Below are 22,702 nucleotides of genomic sequence, written 5' to 3'. Positions count from 1 at the left end.
ACTCAAAACAATTGCAAATTTTATTTTTGCTTTTAAATTTTTAATAGATATCAATATTTTCATTGTCTACAGGAAATGCTTCGTTTTATGAAAGAAACTCCTTTATAGTTTTCTTCATATATTATAATATCTTCTCGGACCGAGCAGCTAACACAGAAAGTCTCTCAAATAAAATAAATAAACTTCATCATACACGTTCTAATGCAATTCTGCTATTCAAAAGACAATAAAAAGGCGCGAAAAGCTATCACTAAAACAACACTTGAAGCGTGAAAAATGAAGCCAATACCGAGCGCGTCGACACGGCAAAAGTGTATAAATTAGAAATGTAATAAATCAGCGGTTTAATTGAAATAGTTAATTGTTATGCGTTGTGCGCATGCGTCGACTGTGATTTATTGTTCCCAGTTAATCATATCACAAGTGCATTTGAATAATGTGACTCTTTCTCAGAGGACATTGACGAGGTCATGTATAGGAACCTGTATATGAATGATAGTTTGGTTGATAGTTGGTAGGTATAAAAATTTCGTTCACGTTTTTGATTTGACCTTTTGTTTTATTCGTACTTGTTTGTTATGTATTCTAGTATTTACTTTTTCATTTCCTTAATTTAAATTCTCACGAATGTATTTAATAAATTAATAGATTAATTTTAAAATGTTTTGACAACCAATCAATTTAATGATAATAAACATCATATTATTATGTGTATACACGTATACTTAGGTATTAGGTAGGTACCTACTGAGATTATTGATAATTGCGTTTATTATCATTTAATACAATCATATCAGATTACGTAGGTATGTAGAACATATTAAAAGTTACTATAATTTGAAACTGGTCTTGTCATTTTTTTTTTTCAACTTCCATTACCTACCTACCATTTATATTTTATACCTAACTTAAATAAACTTTACACTAGGTATACAACTTCTTAATAATAAATAACTGACTTATTTCAAAAACATTAAAAATCTAAGAAGTAGATAGATATATAAATATTCCAAGAGTAAAAATAGGTAAGCAAAGGGTTTGAACCCCTCAAGTGTCTCCCCGTGCCCTTTCGACCCCCATTACTCTACGTCTTCTGATAATATATTTTATCTATTAAATTGGAAGCTTTATGGTACCGCGCTATTCTGTTTTATCTTTTTTTAACTAGTTATAGCCTATAGGTTATCCTTTGTGGCTCTTAAAAATAGTATTTCAATATATTGTAAAACTTATCCAATTGATAATAAGAACCTACTTACAAATTGCAATAATAAAATTGACAAACACAATGTTTTGTAACTGAGATGAAAAATATTTATTGCTAGCAATTGGCAATTGCAAAAAGGAAAATTACAATAGGCAAGCAATCTATTATCAGATTAAGTTGCAACTTCTGGTATTTAACTATGTATATGTGCTGTGGCATTACAAATTTTAAGTTTTAATATTGCACGTCCACCGGTTTATACCTATTTAACTAGGTACATAAGATTAGATGATGTATCAAAATTTGTCATTTATAATCCAATCCACATAACAACAAATCATAACCAGTTCTATCTACTTGCATAACACTGCAATTCCTAATGCATATCTCTTATTAGAATCCCATAAGAAAGGCTTAAATAAATTATAAAGCAATCACTCGATTATCGATATAAAGATGAGTTTCAGGAGCGTAGCCACGGAAGGAGTGAGGCAACTGAACCAAATAATTGCTATTCCATTCACACCGAGGGCGATTTATGCAGGGAATTATTTCCTTGTTGTTTTATTAGGGGATTTGTCACTAACCCTCGCTTTTATAATTACTTGAGATATCGAATAACTTTTTAGATTGGGTTTATGTGGATATAATTGGGATAAATATTGCTATGTGATACAGTTATGTATTTTCGCGTATAATCTTGATTGGGGTAATCTTTAGATTTTGATATGGGCAATGAACTAAAATGTCGTTAATAAATAAGGTTAGACTCACGCGTTGGGACAAATTCAATGAAGCTTTCTAGCCACTGAATACCATAAAGAAAAAGTTGGTATACTTATCTACTTAAACAAGTAACGTTTATATGTAATTATAAATCATAATATGACTCGATTAACGAGAATCTCTTACATTTTATCTACAAGGAGGATTCTTGCAATCCTTTTGAAACTCAATAAAAAATTCTCACCGGTCTACGATCAAAGTATCTACAATTACATAGATATTATAATCAGAAAGAATCTTTGCTTGTCTTTAAAGTTTTAAAGGAGAAAAATTAACTTTAGTTGTATTTTATATTATAAATTATAATCCATAGATAACGATTGACAAGACATAGGTAATATTTATACTTTTTTTTTATTTAAAAAATTGAAAACCTAATACTTAATTCAAAGTTGCTCCTATAAAATAAAGTCGTGTAAAATCATGGAACTGAAAAATTATAAATACCAGGGTCATCAATTCCAATAAATTACTAATGATCTCATAAATTATAAATAAAGTATACAATAGTATAACCACAGACTAATAATAATATACTACGTAGTATAACGTACCTATAATATTCTGTGAGTGGCTTAGTAAATTTTATTTTAATCTTATTGTTAATCATAACCTCACATCAGCCTTACACACTACACAGTACACAGTCATGTAATGTCTGCTAACGTTGCCAAAAAACGTGGTTGTTAAAGTCAATTTTTTATGAATTAAATTTTAACTTGGATTTTTTCAACTATGCGAATTATTAAAAAAAAATAGTTATTTTTTTATCCATCATTTCATCAGAATCCGAATTGTGTTCTGCCATCTAGTGGCGCTAGTTTGTGTTTTCAACACATTTTTGTTGATAATTTACAAAATAAACTTCAAATAAAAACAGTATTATTAATGTATTACTTATTTAAAATGCGAGTGCTATTTTTTGCTTCTTATAATTTGAATAATAAATGACATAAATCTTCTCTGCGTTACCTTTTAATAACATTCTGAGAACGAAGTTCGAACGTAAAATCATAGATGTCGCTAATATAAATAGACGACAGCGCCACAATCGGTTCGTGTCCAAACAAGGGAACTAAAAGTGGCGGGAAAAGCTTACTTGGCTTTTGTCTCGAAATTCGAATGGTGTAGTTTGGTAGCGAGTGAATGTTTATGATACGATTCCTAGTCATGAATATTGCCTGGCACTTTATTTAACTTGATATTGAATGGCTAAATTTTTCATGCAACGTAAAGGTTCTTTTACATTGAATTTTGCTTTAGATTTACTTTTTCTACTATGTTTCTAAATACTTCATTGTAGAATGTTTATAATATTATCTAGTTATACGTTCTGACTTCTGATAAACATTAAAAATTATAACGAAAAATTAATTGCATATTAGTAATTGAAAAATTCCACAGGTATTACAAGCAATCATACCCCTTATACTATGTAATAATTTGATTTTACCGTCAAAAAACTACAAAAAGTAGATTTTAAAAAAAATACACGCCAAATAGCCTATAGCTACACTAGCGTCATCGTTCGAAGTAATAAAACATCATACATTACGATGTGACGAATTGACAGAAAAAAATTCATTGCTGCAATCAGAGATGGCGCTGTGGTATATTTTGGAATGAGCGCCATCTATATTGAAGAATTAGGAACGACAACTACGACGCCTCGGCGAGTTATGGTTTTATTGGTCATCGGAATCCCCATAAAAGTTATGAGCTGCGGCTTTCCTCTCAAATATGGAGATATCGGAGGGTGAATGGGCGCATAAGACGGACTTTTATTGTTTGTAAATTGGTTGTAAAGTTATGAGTTCTTTCGTATTGTGCGTAATCACGTTGATCAGCTTTTATTTTATGAGATAAATCACTTTATTACTACAACCGTGTTTTATGAGGATATAGAGGTCCAATGAAGTTGGTTCTGGTCTGCTGTTTTGTATTAAGTCTTTACAGCTGTTCTACCTTCGTGTTTGTCCAGTTAATAACTTGATAAGTCCGATGGTTTTTTTTTTCTATCTATTTAACTAATAATACTTAGAAAGATCAAATAGAACGTCATCAAATTATAATTTACACAGTGCTCTACCAAATATACAAATTATTTCATTTGTTTTGTAATTAATATTACTTTCAAACAAGACATGAATATATATCGATATTTGTTCACCTACTCGCCAAAAGATGGCGCTGTACAGATGGTTGGGGTATGAAATAAACAATCAATATTTTTCAATCACTTTATTCAAGTTCCTAACATTACAATTTTGAATCAACTGTCAATATAATAATTCCTTGTATAAATTTCATATATTTTAGAACATACACAATATATTAAAAATGTATTACAACATTATACAATATAATATTAAACAAATTATAGGTACCTACAACTTTAAAATTAAAGCTAAACTAAAATTGATTCTCTTATAAACAAAAAAGCGTTTCCAATAAAGATCAAAGTAATTGATAAAGCGGATAACATCATAATAAAGGTAAAACAAATTACACATACTCAAGTATAGAGCTCATAACTTTACGAGCTAATTATTTGTTTTACGAGACGTTTTACGATAATCACGATCGTTCGTTCGACATTTACGACTTTTCAAGTTTAACACCTCATACCGATTGCGGCTTATTGCCACTTTAAATTAATTTTGTAAACAGATAAAAATATGTATTGTAGAGCGATGCGCGTTTTATTTTATTAGTCTTTATGAGTGAATTATGATTTTTAACGGGCATTGTAGAGATTTTTTTGTTTCTTATGAATTAATTAAGTTTTGGCTGTCGTGACTAAATTTTATTAAACATGTTATAAATATTATTATAAAACGTAAATAAAAGATAAATAAATCGTCATAAACTGTGAAATCAAAATAACTTAAATTGGTTATGTTTTTTTATTAATCTAATAGACTGTTGAAAGTTCCTATTTCATTCACAACTGTTCGAATCGACTTTAATGTAGTTTTGTATTGTTTATTTTTATTTTATTAAAGGAGAATCTCGTATGGGCCCCCGAGGATAAACCCGGCTGTTAATAAAGTGTGGGGGAAAGAGAGGAAAAATGTCGAGAAAGAGAAGGAAGTAATAAAGGAACATCGTAATTTATGGGATGCACATTTGGTATGAACGGTATCAAATATTATAAAGTAATTTTGTGGCTCTCCAGTGTTGCGCTTAGGACTTAAATAATAAGATATAAGTATCTAATATTAGATAATATGTACATTGTAATTTTACAAAATTATAACAATAAAAAAAAATATATATTACTCTGAAATCTGAGTTTAAATTAACAAACCGTAAGTTTGTGTTGGATGTTAACATTTTTTTAAGTAGTTATTTAGTTAAACCTTATTTTGACACAAAATAAAATACAACAATAGAACATTAGAAATAATTTTGAATACAAAATAAAAGTATTAATAATGTATATGATTTTTGCGAGCGTATACCGCCTATCGCTATGAGTAAGTTATGGCCGCTGTAGGGTGAGTTACACCCTGCTTAGGTCACGTGGCCCGAAAGGGATGGGGTTATATAAAAATCCGTGCAGCTAACAAGGATGAATGAAGTTGGGGCGGCAAGTTATCTTCGTTCCATTCAACTCACACTCGCGCCGCCCGAACGTCCGTATAGATCAATAAAACTACTTTATCTCTTTTTGGCACATCCCCATACCGTCGCCGACTTCCTAGAACGATACTTTAGCCAGCTTTCTTCTAAAACTCCAATTTCTAAACGCATTTCTTATGTCAAAAGGAATGTTTAAAAAGTTGAAAACGCGCTAAAAAAATTTCGAATGCAATTTAAAAATAGAATGTCATTGTCCAAAAAGGCACATTGTTTCGAATCAATAGAAGAAAGAATTCCTTTTTTTAGAGCGCACTTAGAGCAATTGTCGCACTTTTTACACAGCGAAGTCGTGTAAAAGCGTTTTATCCGTGTTTACAAAGGTAATGGCCATGAAATATTATTACCGGGCTATTACGGAAAGCCACAGGTAGTACCGGGTCGTTTTCGCTAGTTCATTGCGATTGTACTGTTAGTTTGAGTAATCGACACAGTTAATTTCGAGTTGCTTTTGAGTCCAGTCAGAATGTACGTGGTTTGAATTTGGTACTTGACATTTGAGTGTGCGTTGCAATTGACCTGTGTTTAGTGCATCAAGATAATCGCAGTGACCTTAATTAAATTATATATTTATCTTAATTACACGTAAATCACGCTATGTTCTGAATATTACAAAAACCGTTTTATACCCCTTACTACTACGTGGTTAGAAATTCTTTTAGTGTTTTTAAATACTTAGACTTATCGACATATGTTTTATATAACATAGTATAAAATAAAATATATACTTACTTATCTATTAATTAAATTGTAATGAAGAGTAATATCAGATTCTACACCATTTACTGCAAGGCATTAAAGTAATTACGGAGGCACCGATCCGCCCAATAGGTATCCGGAACTCAATTTGAAGGGTTCACACATTGTTCTTCTAATTAATTGTAATTATCTCGATGTAAGTTCGAACAATTACAGTGTAATATTTTCTTTTTTCTAAAAGTAGTTAAGTAATAAAAATATTTCAGAATATCACTTGTCACATTTAATTATGAAAAATTATAATTTCCTAGCAATTTATTATAATAAGCTTAGATGTTGGTTTAATTAATTAGGGCCTACATACATTCCGTGAGAGTAAATAGGTCGTGAAAGTATGTGAGAAATGTGTTTATACAAGTTCCATATGAACTTCGCCTAATTATATCTTTAAGGTAAAAAAATCGAATATTATTCACCCGATAACTGGCACATTAGCATTTTAATACTCAATTACATCAGTCACCTTTATAATGAATTTATGATACCTCTCGTCTACTGACTACTGTAATTTATTGAAATAAAATTTTATGACGTTAGCTTCATTATTTAGGAAAACCTACTAATAAAGTCTGTTTATTTTGTACATGCTACAATTTAGTGTTAATGAACGTGTATGCATATTTTATACATTAGCAGTAAAGTTAGCCAAGTCAATTTATTAATGAAAAACATAAATCTTGAACGTTATCTTCCAATGTGAATGTTGCATTAGTATTACCGTCACGTGATTACAAAAAGTATATATTTCAAAGGAAACTTATTCAGATTTTATCTCGCCGAAATCTAGTTAATTCTCCAATATCCATACGTCTTCGTGTCCCCACTTTATTTGAAAGATTACGAATCGTGACAAAACTCGAAATGCCTACATACATACGTTACGCCTACAGCGTTAAGGAGAAAGTTGGGATTGTTTTACTGAATTAACTGCCATGTGTATTGGGACTAATTTATCATTTAAAGAAATGTACCTATACTTGTGCAAGAACGTAGACACATTACATCTTAACATCTGTCTGTAAGAGAAATACGACCCTAAAGTATGTATAAGTTGTAATGAAATGTAGTATTGAAGAGGATCACAAATTTGAAGACAATTAACTTCAATATACAACAATTTTTTAGTCGTTTATTATGTACATAATATAGTTTTACGTATAATGAAGACCCATACTTATACTTTGATCAAAGGAATGAATATTCGTACAACACTGAAATTAAATTTCAAAATCCAAAATAAACTGAAGACGCGAATTTTATTTTGCGAGTTAAGAACGCAAGTTCTTGGGTATCATTGCTCTCATACATCGCTGGTATCAAACAAAAGTTTGGTCACGCTTAATGCCTTTACGACTGCCGGGGGTGACATAAAGAAAATGAAAAACATTTTGTATTATTCTTGTTGCGCTCTTGTCCCGCCTTACTTCACCGACCGTGTAGGCTGGCGATACTTGGATGACTTTGGAAATCCTAGATATTAAATTACGAAATTAGCTCTTGACAATTCATCTATAACAGCTACTGAAGATAAGTTCTGGCTAACCTTAACTTGAATAATAATGATGGAGTTATCTTCGAATGTCTTAAAAACCTTTGGTAACAGATAATTTCATATTATCAGCATTAAAAAATAAGCAAAACTGTATTTTAATGTTCAATCAAGCAAGCGCATTACTCGTTTATTATATTTATTTAATATTTAACAATATTATAATTACACCTTATCAAACAAGATACATACTATTAGAACATATAAAATAGGTATAGACACGAAAAAAAATGAAAATATTTACATTGTTTAACATGGAAAAATCGCAAAACAATATCGGGCCTTTATTTTCCCTCTTGCAGCGTCTGCTTAGACAAATATTCGCAGAAACTAGTTACGTGTTTCGACTCTAATGTAAGTAGCTTTTTAATATTTATCACCTCTATATTTCATTTGAAAGAACTCTTATCCTGTTTTTCTTGTTTATACAACTTATTTAGTATTATTATCAATATTTGGGAATAATTAAACGAACTTGCTTAATTTTATAAAAACATCTGTCTAATTTTGTTTTATTGGTTTCTGCTATAGGCCCAATATATTTTAAAAGTATATATTAGTGTTATTAGGTTTGTGTTGCGTTGAATAAAGTCTTCGCTGTCAACAGCACCATAAACTTATCAACTGCAGTCTTTGTGCACTATTTGTTTTGTCTTACTGCGAGATGGCGTCTTCATTTGCGTACGTGTAAGATAAGTGTGAAGTTTCGCTATGCAACCGCTTGTGTTGAATGATGTCAGCATCTGAAACAACGGATATACGAATATGTAACAAGTCTTTAATAACCTATTAATATTTTTTTATACATTTGATTTCAACATGGAACCTGACAAATTCTCCTACGATAATATTACTTTTAACAGCTTAAAATAATGTTGTATAAAAACATTCGAACAAAAATATTACAGTCCAAAATATTTTAAACAAAAGTTTTCCAAACATATATAATTCATAAATATTATATATCGCGGTCACATAACTCAAGCCCGCGTCCCGAGTTCGCTCGTAATTCGTCGTGTGTGGCTCGCGACTCTTCTCTCTTACCTTTCCTATAATTTAACTATAGTACTTCAATTTCCATTTGGAAATTTCACCTATGTTATGATAAGTAAAAGGTACAATTTTCTTTGCAGAAATATTGGCGGTTAGGCTGTTATCGTTACAATTAAAAGTAAAGCCTTAGACAAATGTGATCTATGATAAACGTGATTTCGGTAACGAGCTCCCGCGACGTTGATGCATGGCCACGATTGTTATTTTTCTAAGGAAATAGAGGAAAAAATAAAAAGTGTGAACACAGCGCTTCACTAAATAACCGGCGATGAAAAATAGTTTATTGTTGTATCACGTGATTCGTGGTAATAAAGATCACATCCCAGGAGTAATCTTCGCTCCGAGAAATTGTTTTATATTTTCCCCTGTTTGTTCTCAAATGAGGGATTGTAATAACGTGCTATGCTAAAGTACAATATTATACTTGTCATATTATTTATCTAAAGAAATTAAAATTATGTTGCATAAATAATAATTATAATAAGTGGAAAATAGTTTCATCCTTTTGACGCATCGTTTATAACACGTAACAGGAATTATACATAAAGCTATTTACGTTATTAAAAACTAGTTTTGCTAAACATTACAAATATTATAATATTTTTTATTATAAGATATATATCTTTGTCAGCAACAGCATATTAGCGAATTAATCCAGTACCACTATCGGACATAACATCGCAAAATTAAATGTTGTTACACTAGTTTTGCTTAGAAATAGATAAAACCTGTTATAATGTATAAATATTTGTCTTTTGTAGGAATTTAGATTTAATTTATGCACACATACCCAGGACAGATGGTATCTAAGAGCTAAGGTATATGCAAAAGTAATTGCAACCTTAATATTCGAAATGCCTTTTCCTATGATATTTGGGTTAGATAGCTATTTAAGGTGATTGTGAAACTAAGGTGATAGTTAAATACAAATAACCAATACGGATCATTGAGATAATATTAATAGGAGACGACACCGCCTACATCACTTATGTTCCACTCAACATACGTCATGTGACGTATGTTGAGCGGTATTTTTTAATGGTTTTAAAGTGAAACGCATCAAACATGCCTTCGTGTGTGTTACGATATTGCACAAATAATACAAATAATACGGAAAAGTGCAAAGGAATAACTTTCATCGTTAAGTACCTAACTAAATAATAATTTTTAAAACTTAGTTTGAGCAAAAAAATGGCGCACAGATTTTGTTCGTGGTGTCTCCTCCATACGTAGTAATATTATCTCAATGATACGGATATCATATTTGCAATTACTTACATTGTAATATTAGATATCCCACATCACAATTTTTATACCGCCATGAAGTTGAAATCTAGCGTTAAGATTTTTTTTGAACACATAGGTAATACAAATAAAACAGCAGATTCTTGTGTGGTTTATTTAATCCATGGAATGTATTACTGGTGTAGTTTTAATAATTGATATCGACAGGTTTCTATGTAGGTTTATTGTAGGATCATGCGTTAATCTAGACTGAAATGTTTGCGAGCTGTCAAAAATGATTGATTTACGATCGACACTCATCAATGTTGGACTATTGGATCTGATAATAATTAATTATTATGAGGTGCAGTGTGCATTTATTTTACATGTCTTTCATATTAACGATTATATAAAAATATTAAGTCATAAAATATAACAGTTTCTATGACTACATCTACATATAATATTATCTCATATTTTCGAACTTATGATAATGTCAGGTATTTATTTCTAAACTTAATTTTAAATGATTATAAATATTTCCTAGATAATTTCATTGAATATGCAACTCAATCTGTTTTGACTACAGCCACACATCCGACACGCAACGCCGCGGGCGGTTTGAGGCTGTACACAAACTAGCCAATAAATAATAACAAGAAACCGATTATTTGTAATTAATAGCGCAAACCCACCTCGGACGCGCCATGGCAACACTTGCGTACGATCGCTATGACGGATTATCTTAACCCCACTTAAATCGCATTGCCAACTCAATCCCATCTTATTTCCTTGGCATCCACAACGACACATAGATTTATACGGACAACCTACAAAAGTTTTCGGATTAAATAGTTTTTCTCGTTTCAATATTTGGCAACAAAATTATTTTACGTATCTTTTTTTACGCTATGCTTTTAAATAGAGGCGTGATAAATGATTCTGCATTGTTGACATTTAATATAGTTCGCATTATATGCAGACATCGTATCATTTATATGCAAAATGAATTATTGCAGTGATTTATTAAAGACAGGCATATTTACTATTTCATTTGTACGAGCGATTTCGTAACCTCTATCTAAAGCTCGCCCAGACGGACGTTAATACGGAGCCCAATAAAATAAACATCTATCAATGTATTCTCCGTTAATTGAGAGTAGAGTTTGTCGGAATTTTAAAAATGTTGCGCGCGAGTGTGATCTTCCACATGCCGGCGAGAGTGTTACAGAAATAAATAGAGAGTTACATAAAAAGAAGGATTAGAGGGTGCGTCATTTTGCTTAGCGCGTTCTAAAAATAATACAAATCTGTGCGGTGTGAAAGTTCAGAACGGCGACAAAGTAAAGCGCGTGCGTTAAGCTTTTAAACAATTCTGCGTAATGGTCGCCTTCTTGAGAGATATGTAGTGATTTATTATTGAGATCGATAGGTTAAACGTTCGGTCATAACTCGGAGCGCAGCACAGCTGGTACATTAAGAAATATAACGAAATCTTTATTGTTTTACTTTACTTATCTTCGCAATTTTACTTGTGTTCTATTAATACAAAATCAATTACTGATTGCAATTACTTTGCAAATAGAAAACAAGAAAGCGTATACTTTTAATCATTATAAAATATTCTTTACATTTGCGTTGTATAATTTTGAACACAACCGTGTAATAATACATTTTTGAATATCAGATTATAACAATTTCGGTTGGATTTTTTTCCGACACGTCATGTTTCAAGAAATTTACGCTCGGCTTATAGCGCTCAAAATTTTAGCTTCACCCGTCCAAAATCCTGATTTATGTTCAATGCGGGGACCGAATTGGAATTCGTTGCAAATAGCTCTAACTGTAGTATTTAAAGATAAACATTACAGCGATATAAAACACATAATAAAGCTTTTTATCAATATGTGATCAAATTACTATTTAATTTAATTGGTCTGGTACTGGGTCATGTATAATGTAGACATTTGTATGCCGTTTTAAAAATAATTATTTCTTTAGAAGCCAGTATATAGTTTATTTATCTTTTATGCTGCCGTTTTGGGATACTTTTAGGTATCAAGAAAACCAAAAACATATCACGCAAATTACTAACAGACAAAGATTGTTTACAGCATATGTAATCAATTTCAAAAAATTCAAACAGCATCAAAATGTGGAGCGTACAATAATCGAAATTGTAATGGCGCTACACGGGCACGTCATGGCATTGGGAGGGGATGAATTAATGGCCACTCAGGTAGGGTGGGATAAGCCCCGCCAAGCTGCCTTTTTAATAATGGAACCTGGAAGAATTGTATCTGTTATGTAATTTTTATTTTTTGATGCGGAGCTACATGTGTTGGTAGGAACTAAATAGACAAGATACTTTTTGGACTTAAAATCGGATGTAAGAGTGAATTCTGCGTAGTTTTGTTGTGAAATGCTATATTTAAGAATGTTATATTACTTCTATTTTAATAATTCTCTGACCTTTTTTCTTCCGGGTCTGAAACATCTGTCATTGGACAGGTAATCAATTTTTATAAGTTCTTGAACTAAACAACTCTACATCATTTAAATATGTAGTATTTAATAAATTATTAATGCAGATATTGTCGTTCCATTATTTCTAGTTTATGCATCTAAATATAATTTAAATCTAAAATGCGTTAACGAATGTAATAAAATCCTTTCGCTTGTAGCAAGGCGAGGGGCCGAAACTGAGACAATTTGCCACTCGCCCCTCTAAGCCCACCTATGCGTCTTTCTTATTGCCAGCTAAATCTCGAATATACAACTAAGATTAATCCCGCTGAAAGAAAGGGTGTGGTGAGCTTTTGTGATTATGAAAGAAAATCATATTTCAGATTTGTTACGGTAATTTATCACGACTAGGTATATGAAAATATTTATTGCTAAACATTAAAAATTAAAGCAAAATGGTACAATATATAAAATGGCATAATAAAATAAGAGTTAGAGCTATTAATTGATAGCAAAAAATTGAGAATTTTATATCGAGTTGATTAATTATGTTTTTTTGCATGTATTAAATGAATTCTTTGAATTTTACTTTATAAAAAGATCAGATATTAACACAAAAAAAAATAAAATGTTTTAAAAAATAACACTACCTATTAACATTAAAATATGAGGACACGTCTCAAAATTAATTACATATATATGTAGGTACTTCAATTTCGAACAAACTAACCGAACACGTGTGAAGCGAATATTTCAATGTAGAAACTCATTTCATAATGGTCGTGTAAACGTGAAAAATTACGTTTTTTATCGTGAGAATACTTGCGATCGCGATAAAATACCAGTGGGTGATAATTTGCCGATTAAGTTCGAAGCTGGTTTCGAATTAAACGTCTCAATGCGATGTTGTCTTATAATTCAGATCGTATGCGAGATACGATGAATTGAATGATTACAATGCAATTTTAAATCTGTGAAGCCGTCAAATGTATCGGTACTTGATCTGAATTTAAATTAACAAAGGTGAATATCTGATAAGAATCGTGTGCAATGCTTTGTTACGGGTTAATGTACAGGTCGAAATTTTATAAATCTTTTAAATGTTTTAACGCTTACGACATTTCGAAGTTATACTACCTAAATGTTCTGTAATAACTCAAATGGTTGTCATGGAAAAAAATAGGTAGTTAATACTTAATACAGTGCTCAGTTACGCAACAAAGCGGTCGATATTCATTATTTCCACGGTGGGATGCGCGCAACCCTTATCAAGGGAAGACGCCCGTTTTTTCTCGGTTTTCCCAAATAATTTATTTAGCGGGCTGCCGTCAATTTATCTCTGTGGGAGCTAATTTCGCGTCGGCCTGGTGGCTGGCGCATGCTGTAATTCAACAAATTGCGCGTCCTACTGAATTTATGGTCTCTCGCACTTGACGGAGCGCCTACCGCTGTTCTTTCATTGTTCCTGCTGGCCAGTGTCTGAAATAGAAAGGAATTCAGGATGTTACTTATAGTCTAGGTCATTACCCGCTGTTCTATTTCTAGACGTTTCCTGCAAGATGTATGTCCTTATGATATGTTTGCTGAAAGGATTGCTTTTTGCTTTATTGCTGGCGTTTATGCGTGGCACTTTGCGTTAATATTCTGATTTAGTTTCTATGTAATTAAATCATTTAGTTAATTAAACGCGTCGTGAATTGAAACAAGAACTTACAAGAACCGATATAACTTCTTTGTTTTTAAAGTATCTAATTAAATGGATGATAAAGAATATCTAATACCAAAACACTAGTTTTATAATTATTATAGTAGCTAGATATAACATCACCCTTACGGCTTACCTCGTCTGCAGTAGTAACACACAATAGTAGGTATCAATTATTCGGATGGCGTCCTCTTCTTTATTACTTTTTCCAAGAGGAGGGTAAGAAATAACTTCTGTGCCTATTGCCTTAAGATGAATTTTACCAAATAAATCACCTCTGGGACATCTGGAGAATAACACAAAAGATAAGATTAAAAACGGTTTTAAAATAATTAAAACATAAATATTACATTACATACCTAGAATAAAATGATTTTGAGTTTTTTTCCTTTTATTTGCAAAAGCGGGACCCAAGTAGATATTAATTTATAGCCTAAGCAGTAGGTGAATAAACCAAAACCCATTTAAACAGGTAGTAACTTTTCAATCACAAAACAACGGTTAATATCTGCACATATATCATGCGAGGACTAAAATTTAGATATAATTTAATCTATGATAGTGTTGAGTTATATGTATAAGTGAAGTGAAAATACGTAGCTGTTGTTTCTTTCTGCTGACTGCGGCCGAGACTCGTCCCGCGCCCACCGCCTTGCGAATCGGCTACATCAGCGACGAGTAATTATATAGAGCTTACAATTGCATGAATATCTTCAATTTATTTGTTTTATTTTGCGCTAGATATATATAAATGTTTATTATTTAATCAATATGATAAGCTGATATAATTAGTAGGATCTCAGAATTCAGACGGAACGTTACGAGTGTAAAAAGGACTCAGTTTTTAATATGCTACACATTAATTTCTGCATTACATTTCGTTACCTATCAATATAGGTAAATTTTGATGTAGTAAATGAATCTATTGGTAATATTAGCGCGTCTATAATTTGTAATATACTAAGTGATGTTATTATCTAATCATAATATAAATACCTACCCAATTTATAGAATTAGCTTTAGTTTAAATAAAATATCAATTTTCTGTATTTAAATAGAAAATCATTAAATAGAATACAAATTCCGATGCTCTATTAAAATATTCAAGTTCCGGATACCATAACATACTTAAATCGAATGCGTTCGTTAGGCTTGCTTTTATGCTACATTCCTAAACGTACCGTTTTAACAACTCCATACATATCCTCGGTCTTTGTAAATCAGCATATGCAAAGTGGTATAGCAATAAATCTAGCAGCTCTTGCTCGTTCTCGCATCATGTTACATCTTAATTTCAGCCGGCTCGACGGAGCCTGCGAGCTACAGATACGGCCTTTTATCAAAATCGCTTTAGAAATTAATGCATAATGGAATTATAGTGACGCAAATGTTCACGATAAATAATATAAGAGACAGTATTGCTCACTGATTGTTAATTGATGTATGGCCTATCGATCGAGTTATAAAGGCGGTGACGCTTGGCGTTTTATTGGTTTTTAAATCTTTTACTCGACTTTGCCTAGTCCATACTAACGCAATAAATAAACAAATGCTAATTTTATTATTGTTTGCACATTATCATTAACGCAATTTATTTTTTGACGTTTTATTAATTTCGCTTTTCCTTTTGTTTCAGGTGGTCGTCGCGTAATATGTCGCTTCATTACCAATCCTTGGTAGGTCGAACACATCCCGGCTTAAAACGCATTGTAATAAGTCGTGAATGTAGTACAGTGAGCACTGTATAGAGGCCCATACTCCGCCCGCTCCACACAATTTGACATCCCGAGATCAAGATATCAATGCCGAATGTCAAATAAATTTTTCTGCCGGCCCACACGAACGCTTAGGCAATCGACTGCCGAAGATTTATTGTCAAAATTTCCCGTTAGTAACGCTTACCGAGCACACTCCGCGTATCACTATTTCACAAATAAAAGAACCAGTCGCGATATCATCGTCAACTATAAATTATATGTTCGTATGAAAAATACACGTTCGATGTCCGCTTATTTATCGCTTAGCCTGAGTTATGTATGCATATGTTATGTTAATCTCGAGATGATTAAATAGATGCCTCTTTAATTATTAATTAGGCTGCGTCGGCGCGTCGTGTGACGCAATGAGCAGCGAGAGGTTGACGTGTGACGGTAGCCGAGGGGCGTGTATGGGCGGCGAAGCGACGCCGAGCTGCTATCAGTCAAGCTAATCTGCTATCGGCCGTATCGGAACAGTGGCCGTTCCACACTAGGAATAGGTCAAGTTCCCGCGTTGTTCCCGTGATATATTGTTCAGCATCTCCCTGAATAAATCTTGAACGCCTGCTGAGGTACACGAGACGGCCGCTCGGCTGCCTCCGGCCTCAAATGGAATTGTGTTTTTATTTATCGTGCGAATTGTACCTCACTATCGATCACTTGCAATCGCAATTTATCTGCTAAACGCGGACTCGGCTCGATGCGGACTCGCCCTGTAGCCGTGTAGATATACCGATTCTAAACCATATTGCGAAGCTAACCGATTTAGGCATTTTCGAAATGCTATCCTTTTCGAATATTATCGAGTGTCGCGTTGGCTATAAAATATGTCGCTTGTTTATTTTCTTTGCAATAAATTTTCATAAGAAATTGTAATGTACAAATATGTCAGGTTTACTGATGACTTGCCATTATTAATGTAAGATTCATTGGTAAGTGGGCAGAACAACAAAATTAGTTTATGATGTTGCATTCTGTGACTCATACGTCTTCGACAATGATAGATATTTTTATCTCAAGATTGTTTCACTACGTAAGAAAACGTGCTAAGCAAGGAAAGGGATTTATGTAAATGTAAATATTTATGGTAATTAGTATGAATTTTAACCTGAAACTGATGTACAATGTCTGTATACGGTCAGAATTAAATACTTTATATTATGTATACTTTTTATAATTAATTGTGAGAATATTTTCTGGTGGTGTGACGTATTTAATGTGGTCTAATAAATAAAGATAAGCATAAATAATAATATGAATTGAGTTGTTACATTAATTCGGCAAAAAAAGTGTTTATATAATTTTATTATACATTTTAAATAAATTTTTAACGATTATTTTTTATTTATTCAAAATTAACTTTCGATGATTTATTTTATAAATTTCGATAAGATATTTTTTATTTATTGACGTCACACCAACCGTCCTATATACGTAAAAAAAGGCTTTATTACAAAAATATTCCATTATTAGTCGATAGCTTAACTTATTCTTAGCTTACTCATAGTCAGTTCAAATGACAAGAAACAAAACTAGTTGTGCCCAGTATACGAATAGCTAATAAAATTAAGTAATAATGTAATTTATTATAAGATACAGTAGTTGTAATATTTTTGGATTCCTATAACATACGTAATTATTGTAATATAATTGTCACTTGTAGCATAAAAGTCATTTAAAATTTGGTCGAGATTCTTTCAGCTTTGTTTAATTAACGAATCGTAACGTGCCAAATTATCTTTTGTTCTACATTTTACACCGTGTTAATAATATCAAGAGTTCCTTTTTTGTACATTTATACAAAATCGAGTCGATGTTACTATATTATTTATTTAGAAAGAATCTACGTCTAAGTTTTCTCGCGACTTATAATTTTAAAATATTGTAAATAAATAAATAATATTTATATTGCTTTCCTTCTTAATCGAATAAGAATTTTATTATTGGAGGTTCGGAATCAATACACTTGTTTTTGGAACTCACTATTTTCGACCTGTATACAAATTAATTTTAGCATAACGTTTATTTATTTTATTCGAACGTGCTCACGAATATTATACGTAAAATTTGTCCTTAAAGCATTTGTCATACGTAATAGGTAGGCACAATTTATAGTAATGTATCATAATTGATTAATATTAATTAGAATATGAAGAGAAATACTTAAAACTTGAACTCTAGTTAAAATGATTTATATGTTTGTGTTTGATGATTGTAACTGTGTGAAAAATGTGTAAAATTATACGAGTTATTATCACTTATCATATATATTTGAATGGGAAGCGATATTATAATTTTTTGTACAATATCAGCTATAGTGCGAGATGGATCTGCATTAAATAAAATTCTGTTACTGTACACTTTGTATTATTTTTATAAACACACCTTGTTGAAACTTCCTTTTATTTTAAAGTTTCATAATGAGATTCATTATGATACACATACAGAAACTCACACCTAATTATTGCAAAGAGCATTTTTGACTAATTAATTGCATGAATAATTAATTCACGAAGAGCTAACTATAATGACATTAATAATACATTTATCTATAAATAACACAATCTTGAGTGAATTATTATTGCACAGGGGCGTCTTAATTATAAACAATTTTAATTCTGATATGTTAATGTGACAATTATTTAATAAGAAACCTTTAAATGCATACAAAAAGTAAAGAATACCATTAACTGAGAATACTATAATTATTAATCATATGTAAATGTTGTATAAGGAAAAAGTTGCTCTTGACGTAAGAAAATAATGTGGGAAATATGTATACCTCCAAAACACATACTTTAAGAATATTAAAATAAAAGTAGATAGTAGAATAAAGCTTGGCAGGTACATTGAGGAGTAGTCGCAGTGTCGTGCCAGACAGGAAGCGAGCATACGAGGCCGAGGAGTAGGGTTCGATGCTTCGCTAGCGAATATCAGCCTTATTTGCATACACATACATACATACGCGTCAAACCAAGTTTTATTGTACGCCGTGAATAAATTTCGAGTGGGTAAGAATGTCTATATGGTGCAATAAGAGCTGTTTATTTTGAGATAAGTTATGGAAAATTCGGGAGGAAAACAAATATGTGTTGTTTTGTATGAAACACTCTGTGAAGGTTCTTAGTAAGATGTAAAGGAAAATAAACAATCCTTCTATTGTTATATTTATATAGAACAGATTTCATGGGAAATGTAGAGCAAATTTCAATACAAGTTCATACATTATATATCTCATTAAGAATTCCAAAGCAGAAATACCAATATTATAACCTTCGTATTCCATTTTATTATAAATAAATGGTTTATAAAGTAAAACTTTATTTTTGAATTAATTTCATATTATATATACTTTAAGTAATTAAAATTCTAAATTTTCATAACTTCATCTCGCTATACTGACCTATCATTACAACAATCATGAACAGAAGTGGACATTGAACCTCCCAAAGCGGCAGCCGGCAACCCTCACGCAATAGCCAACACTTAACAGTAAAAGCTACAAGAAGCATTGCCTTAAACGCGGATCAAGGATGATTTACTCGCGAGAAACTAAGCTCCATTTTTTACAGAACACGTAAATTCGTCCGTCTGGGCTCCGTATAAATCACGCTGTATTCCGGGATTACAGTTAGAGTAATGATTCAGTTCCACCTGGTGAGGGACTGCTATTATTTAGGTATTTGCTCGACCGTTCCCCGGGTAACCACTTTTGGGTCTTAGCCGCTTAGTCGGCGGTCTGTGTTGTTCTTAAAACAGTAACAGTGGTATCTATTCTCGATTTAAATTCGCCATGAAATTCATTTGAAAATAGCATGTAAAATTTTCACCAACTTATGAAAAAATCGATACTGAGAATAATAAAATAGAGTCAAGATACTTGCAATTTATCCGAGTAAAATCTGATCAAGCAATTATGATCGCTGCACTGCTTCATATTGGCTTCATAATTATAATTCTATTAAAGTCATAAATCACACTATGGTCACTGGTCAGACTAGACGCAAGGATATATCGATACTATATAGTCTATATCATTATAATTTCAATATGACACCTATCCGACATTTTTTTTCTAAAAATTGATAATTACAAAAACCTTTGTGCAATATCCTAGTGAGTCATTTCCACCAAATAGGTACATTCTCAAAACCAACCACAAAAAATTGTAACATAATCAGTTGAAAATAAAAACGGTTAAGATAGTCTTTTATGTTGAAATTAAGGCTCCCATGAAAGGCTTATAATTAACGATCTAATTAGGAACGTGAGACTGCTTACTTTATTAGGTGGCTGGGGTTTCGTGACGCTACGATGTTCTGATATCGGATTTTGGTACTAGTTTAATTAGGTATTTTCATGTTACACCCGTTTGTTATGGCTGTATGGCTAGTCCTCGTAACTGGTAACTGGTAACGTTCTCGTGTGACAGATACGAGTTATTATGGAGATTACTTAATGCAAGTACTATTTTACTGATTTTAAATGGGTTATAGTCCGGGATACATCGCCCATTTTTGCAAGTGATTACTATCAAGCTAATTTTTCGTGAGTACCTTTATTTTGATGAGATGCCCAATAATTTCATGTACGAAACTCTCGATTGTGGTAGCCTACAGAGGTAACAAGGATAAAAATTTTTGATTAGACGGTTCTCAAATATTTATTACACAATTTGTAGGACAATATGTCTGTTGAATTATATAAGTATTAAATAAGTGAAAATAAAAAAATCAGCTGGTTAGTAATCATTTATGATGACTTCGTTATCGATACACATTGGAAAGGGGGACTCTTTGATCAAACCATAGATTTTGTAGTACAAATATTTTTTCGAATAATTTAGATAATTATCTTGAGATTGAACAAAAAAAAAACATTCAGTTAGTAATTAATATTTGAGAACCATCAAATCAAAATATTTTATCCTTGTTTCCTCTGGTAGCTACCACAATCGAGAGTTTTGTACATGAAATTATTGGGCATCTCATCAAAATAAAGCTACTCACGAAAAATTAGCTTGATAGTAATCACTTGCAAAAATGGGCGATGTATCCCGGACTATTATAGTATGGTTAAGTAAGTTCTATTTTTGACAATGATAACACTATTGTTTCATATTTATATCAAATTTACATGTTAAATTGTCGATTACCTAGCAATAAAATTACAAGCCATAAGCACTGTAACTATTAATTAGATAAAAATATAGAAGGTTAACACGTCTTAATTGAAAAAACATACTCGTTATTTGATAGCATACCATTTAAGGCTTGTTTTGATCTGAACTGCATCTAAGTTTAATCAACACTAATTTATTAATGACTTGTAAAGCGAGTCAAACGATTAATTGGAACACGATTTCAAATATAAATAGCAATTTATTACGAACAAAAAGTAGTCATAGACAAAAATTGCAAGCTCCACTGGCGCATAAATTACGTACGTCACACGATAATTAGTGATTGCATAAGCCTCGGTACATATAGAGCCTATCTATCTCGCGTGCGCGCATCCATATTTCGTTGTCGATGGACATATTGAGTTATCTTAATTAGCGAACCACCCAGGCAATCGAGTTCCGACTTAGACATGGACTTATAGGTCCCGTGGCTTCGTGTTAAAAAACAAGAATCTGTCATTAATCGCATGTATCCTAATAGGTGATGTTGTTTATCCATCGGGCTTTATAGTTATGATTGCTATTAGTGGTGGTTTGATTTATTAGTGATTTGTTTTATGAGGAATGTTTGATGGTTGAATTTACAATGTTGTTTTTTAATCATATGAAATAATCATATTTGCGTAATGATGGATATTTTAACAATAAATGATACCACATATAATATATATACCTATTTATTTGTAATCTGAATATAATCACATCTTTCTTGTTGTGAAATTCATATAATTATATTTGCGTTTTTATTTCTTCACTGAATTTTATTGTATAGATAAACTTTATCAAGATCATAAACTAACCTAACGTAACTTTCATCTAAACATTTTTAAGAAAAAATATTAACGTTGACCTGATTGATAATAAATAAGACCCTGGGTTATCGTTCAATAAATTAATTTTCAATACAATTAAGACACGCTATCGGAACAGGTCTGTCCAGTGTCCATACACCCACGGCAAACAATTAATATTCTTCTATCTGCTTATGGCATGATAAAGTTGTTCACAATACTTACGTACCTACCTTTATAAATTTATAAATTATTTTATTATTTTTCAAAACCATAATTGATTGTGACGTAGTGCATTTGTAATTGAGTTTAATTTGGCGAAGGACTGAAAATAATGCCGAAATACATTCATTTAAAATAGAATTCTTTGATGATGATATGAATTACACATTTGTATGCAGTGAACATAAATTTATTTAGACAGATTGTGGTCATACCGTGATTTATTAAAAAAGAGAAATATGTCCATGTTTTCATACAAACATATCTTTTTAAATGTATCATTAAAACATCATTATAACCCTGAAAATTAAAATTCCAAACTAAGAGCTCCAAACCCTTTACCCATTAAGATGCGCAAG

At 31.6% G+C, this 22,702-nt stretch overlaps 1 protein-coding gene across 2 annotated transcripts in view; it reads left to right on the top strand.

The window, feature by feature from the left end:
* Positions 1 to 18,506, top strand: part of LOC149908417 (homeotic protein ultrabithorax) — a 117,269-nt gene extending 98,763 nt beyond the window's left edge. For both annotated transcript variants that reach the window (XM_090101874.1, XM_090101873.1), the window contains one exon: positions 16,028 to 18,506. The gene's annotated coding sequence lies outside the window, so the exon portion shown is untranslated. The remainder of the gene's footprint in view (positions 1 to 16,027) is intronic.
* Positions 18,507 to 22,702: the final 4,196 nt, after the last annotated feature.

The sequence above is a fragment of the Colias eurytheme genome, chromosome 5, assembly GCF_061535395.1.
Source record: "Colias eurytheme isolate Ceu_HAF_F1 chromosome 5, ilColEury1 Martin Lab GWU primary, whole genome shotgun sequence".
NCBI classification, from domain to species: Eukaryota; Metazoa; Arthropoda; class Insecta; order Lepidoptera; family Pieridae; genus Colias; species Colias eurytheme.
The sequence above is the reverse complement of the archived record's forward strand: the minus strand, read 5'-3'. Positions and strand labels throughout refer to the sequence as shown.